Source organism: Lathyrus oleraceus, chromosome 6 (genome assembly GCF_024323335.1).
Source record: "Lathyrus oleraceus cultivar Zhongwan6 chromosome 6, CAAS_Psat_ZW6_1.0, whole genome shotgun sequence".
NCBI lineage: Eukaryota > Viridiplantae > Streptophyta > Magnoliopsida > Fabales > Fabaceae > Lathyrus > Lathyrus oleraceus.
In genome coordinates, this window is record NC_066584.1 from 22,279,696 (window position 1) to 22,284,788 (window position 5,093).

Here is a 5,093-nt window from a genome sequence, read left to right on the forward strand (position 1 = left end):
TCGAATCGAAATACTTTTTGGATTGCTTTTCGACTAGACAACCTTCATAGAGTTTGTCGGGCATCTCCAGACTTGGTATACCAATTACCATACGTTGAGTAATCAGTTGATTGAGTGATTAAAAATTCAAATGTCCAGACCTAAAATGCCACAACCAACTATGTTTATGGTCGACAAGAATTTTTAGACATTATACTTCAGTCGAGCTGATCATGGTCTTGAATGTCCTATTCTTCGACAAAGGGGATTTTAAGAACAAATTGTCTGGGGTGTCGAACAATTATAAGGATCCATCTTTCATAATCACTGAGAAACCTTTTTTGACCAAATGTCCAACACTTAGTAGGTTGCACTTCATTCTTGGTATATAGAGTACACCTTTGATCATAGCTTTTGCTCCATTTCTCCTTTGAATAATTATGTCACCAGTACCTTCTACTTGCAACGAACTATTATCAACAAGTTTGACCTTGCTCTTCTTCGAGTCAAAATCTGCTAACCTCATTTTTGACCAGTCATGTGATTCGAGCAGCCCGAGTCAAAGAGCCAGATCTTGGAGTCCACATGGTCATCTGCAACTGCAGCCATAACCACCATATCATCAAAACCATCTGAATCTTGGCGTGCAAGGTTTACTCCTTTTTCCTTGCCTTTTGTCGCTCCCTTGTCTGTATTGTATCAATAATTCTTGGCCACGTGACCCCATTTTCACAGTTATAGCACTACACACCTTTTTTCTCTTTGTCTTTGTGATAGGAGTTTCCATCTCCTCTTTTCGAGGATTTAAAAGCCCTATCATCGATCTTATGCTTTTGAGGGTTCGACTAAGACTTCTTGCTTCGAGTCTTGTCTCCTTTGCCTTTGAACTTGTTGGAACCACCATGCTTATTCCAAGCATGAGCCCGCAATGCTTGTATCGAATCTTGAACCCCTTTCTTTTCGACAATCCTAATTCATGCACCTCCAACGAACCAAGTAAATCTTCCAATTTCATGGTTTTAAGATTGTTGGATTCTTGAATAGTTACGATAATATGATCAAAGTTAGAGGTCAACGCACACATTACCTTATCAACTGTCATCTTATCAGTTAGGGTTTCACCATAACCCTTCATGAGATGGACGAGATTCTGCACCTTCGACACATAGCCTGCAATCTTTCCATCTTCTCCCATCTGCAATAATTCATACTGCCGTCGCAAAGTCTTCAATTTTACAACTTTAACTTTCTCGCCTCCTTCATAGTACTTGACAAGAATATCTCATGCCTCATTCGCCGATTCAGAATGAGAGATCTTATCAAAATTCACTGAATCTATCATCGATTGAATGCAATATGCAACCTTGCAATCTTTCTTCTTGACCTCCTTGTTCGCGACTCTCTGAGCATCAGTTGCGTAAGATCAGTGACATCATTAATAACCACTTCTAGGGTTTCATGAAAGTCAAACAGAGATTGCACTTGTTTTCTCCATCAGATCAAATTCTTACCGTCAAGAGTTAGAAGATAATTCAGAATGCCATTAGTAGCATTCATCTTTGCAGCAAACAAAATTAACAACCCACAATCCTGGAAATACGATCACCGACGTGTACTTTTTGAAAACATGATCAAGAACCTAACCAAAGCTCTAGATATCAATTTGTTTGGGCGTGCGACATTTTTAGCGAAAAGAGAAAGAGAATAAAAAATAAGTATTATTGAAGAATAATTGTGATATACAAACTGAATTACAAAATATCTATTTAAATACACCTAAATAACTTGACTATTAAATAACAAATATAACATCCTTAAACTTTAATTAATTTCGGAATTAGGCCATACATAATTTAGATTATATTTTATCTCAATAATGGATAATTACTCTCATTGAAACAAAAATCTGTAAATATCAAATAGCAAAAGGAAAATAGTGTACTAAATATCAAGATGAAGATAGTAGCAGCAGCACGTGTGGAAGACAGATTGACGGCATGGCACTCATGCACTCATAACTAACAAGCTTATTGCTTATATGGATACACTTTTCTATTCGTGCGTTTGATACATTGAGATGTGATTTGACTTAAAAGTAACATGTTTAGTTTCAATGCTACTGAATTGATTCAACCCTCCAACTCAAGTTCAACTTTAAGCTAAGATTCCAAACTACTACGGTCAAACAAAATCAATTCTCAGATTTTATTTTGCAGAGGTACAAAGGATTGAATTTATGCTTTTTTTTTCCTTCCTATTTTTAATTATAAGTTAGAATATGCATGTTTATGCTTTTTACTGTTTGTGTACAATATTGAGTTTTTTATATTATACTAATTTTTACTATGTTTATTTTAAGCTTAAATTTTAAACAGAGAAAATAATATTTAAGTAAGATAATATGCTTTTTACTTTTAAATATTTAATCTTTCTATTTAAAAAATTACGATTTTGATCTATTTTCTAAGTTTTATGTTAGATTTTAGTCTATTTTGGAGATTAAAATCCAACATAAAAAAAAAAAAATCAAAACCATAATTTTTAAAATAAAAATAAAAATCCAAAATAAAATAAAATAAGAAAACTAAAATTATAATTAAATCTATTTAAAATATAGTGTATTTGTTAGCCGAAGGGACATTCATTGTACAAAGACTAGTAGAGATACTAAAAAATATCTATAAGAAAAAGGAAATAAGAATGTGGTTTGGTGAGCACCAAGCAAGCAGCACTAAGGAAGTAGCAGCAGCCAGCATAGGAAAAAGCAATAATAGTTTGTCGCTATACATGTTGATGTTGTGCGCATTTTGTGTCTTTTGTTTGTCTTTTTTTTTTAAGGAAGAAAAAAAGATAGGGAAAACAATTGGCAGTGGAGACAGGTAAGGAACGTAGTGGTCAGACAGCTCACCAGGCAGTAACCAGTACGCACCAAGCACGCTTGCTGTTGATAACTCCATATGCTCCATTTTTGTTACATTGTCATCAATGGTTTTATTGTTAAAAGTATGTTCTTTTATTTTAAAATTGTTTGTTTATATTATGTTTGCCATTAAGCATATTCTTAATAAATCCTTTTATTATGTGGATAATCAGATAATGAATGGATACTTTTTAATGTTTTAAAATTTAGATCCCATATTATTCCGATTAAGATATGAATTATTGACTTATTGGTTAGATCGGTGATACATCATTAGTCGAACCGTATATTTGTTGATTTAATATATATATATAAATTGACATAATAATTATGATTATAAAATCTTTAAAATAATATATATAAAATTTAAATAAATTTTTAATAGACGTCATAATCAAATTCAAGAATTAAAAAAACCTAATAATTAAATTTAGGGTTAAATATAATTTTAATTTTTGATACCAATGAGATTCAAATTTAGTGCCTAAGTTTATTAAGAAAGATTCTTAACTACTGTTTCCATGTTAAATATATATTACATAGTAGCTTTCATGAAGTCTAGAAGAAGAAGGCATGGAACCCCTATCACAAAATTGGGATAAACATACATATATTTTTTTATTTATGAAATCAAGAGCCTCAAGAAAAAAATCAGATCGACCAAGAAGGTCTACAATATAAGAATAATGATCTAGTTCTGGCTGCAAACTATGATCAACCATGAAACTAAAGTAAACTTTGACCTTCTTTAACAAGACCTCCATGCCGACACTAGGATAAGATTCCACGAAAAGTTATAACATCTGGATGAACACCTTATAATCTCTTCAAAGAGACAAATTGCCTCTTGTGCAAGCCCATGGCGTGCATACCCAACAATCATAGAATTCCATGTTACAACATCCTTATTCACTATGTTTTCAAATATGTACAACACGTCATCAATTACCCCACATTTGGAATACATAGAAATGAAAGCATTATCAACATGACGATAATAAAGAAAACCCATTCAAATTATTTGACAGTGTATACCTCTTCCAAGACCAAGTGCCCCACTGCTCATACAAGCACTAAGAAGACTAGTGTAAGTAAAATGATTAGGTTTCAATTCTAAATCCCTCATATGATGGAAGAGTTCCAAACACATATCAATACACCATTCTTGCGCAAACCCATAAATGATTGTTGTCCATGAAACTACATTTCTCTCTGGGATTTAATCAAACACACATTATGCATCCCTTAACAGACCACATCTACCATACAAACTTATTAAAGAGCTTCAAACATAAACATTAGCAATGAGACCAGTTGTTATTGCCAAACTATGATATTGAATACCTCCATAAAGGTCACGTTTATACCCACATGAACTCAAAGAATGCGACAAAAACACACATCAATTTCCAATCCTTGTTCCATATCTAGAACAGAGGAATCAATAGTGGTTTGAGTAACAATCTTTAAAATATCTGAATTATCACAAAGCGGATTTATTGCAGTGTTGTCTAAAATGTCTTCAACTAGCCTAAGATAACTTCGATGATTTTGAATATCAGTGACACTTCTTTGGGGTGATACGAGTTTAAGGACTCTTAGAGCTTTATTTAACTCATTGCTTGTTCTTCTGGATCCTAATTTGTGGAAAGAGAAAGACCTAAAAAATAGTTTTTTATTATAAAATGTTGGGATCGTGTTCCTCGTTAGGAATGAGAGTGTTGTGGCCATTTAAATGTTGGGATCATGTTCCTTTCTAGTTTTTAATATATTTAACATGTCAATATTATAAACAAAAGGAACATTAGATCAATGGTTAAGAATCTCACATAATAAGCTTAGGTACTGAGTTTGAATTCCCTTGGTGGCAAAATTATATTTTAAACTCTGTAATGTGAGTGACTTTTGATTTATCCCATCGTAATAATTTTTTTAAAATATAAAATTAAAAAAACAAAATATTTTTTTTTAAAAAGGCACGTGGAATTAAAACAACCACGTAGACAACCATGTAGGATTTAAAAAAGATTTTGGATTGAAATAGTCAACCAGAGACCAAACACATACAATCTAAACATTACAAGGATAAATAAAAAATCGCTAACATTGTAGGGGTATCATATATTTAACCCTTAACTTTATATAAAGTAAAAGTAAACTCTTTTGATAGATGGTAAGACAAAATTATTATTAT

At 32.2% G+C, this 5,093-nt stretch overlaps 1 pseudogene; it reads right to left on the reverse strand.

The window, feature by feature from the left end:
* Positions 1–515: 515 nt before the first annotated feature.
* On the reverse strand, positions 516–4,630 carry LOC127093759 (putative pentatricopeptide repeat-containing protein At3g05240; annotated as a pseudogene).
* Between the last annotated feature and the right edge of the window lie 463 nt (positions 4,631–5,093).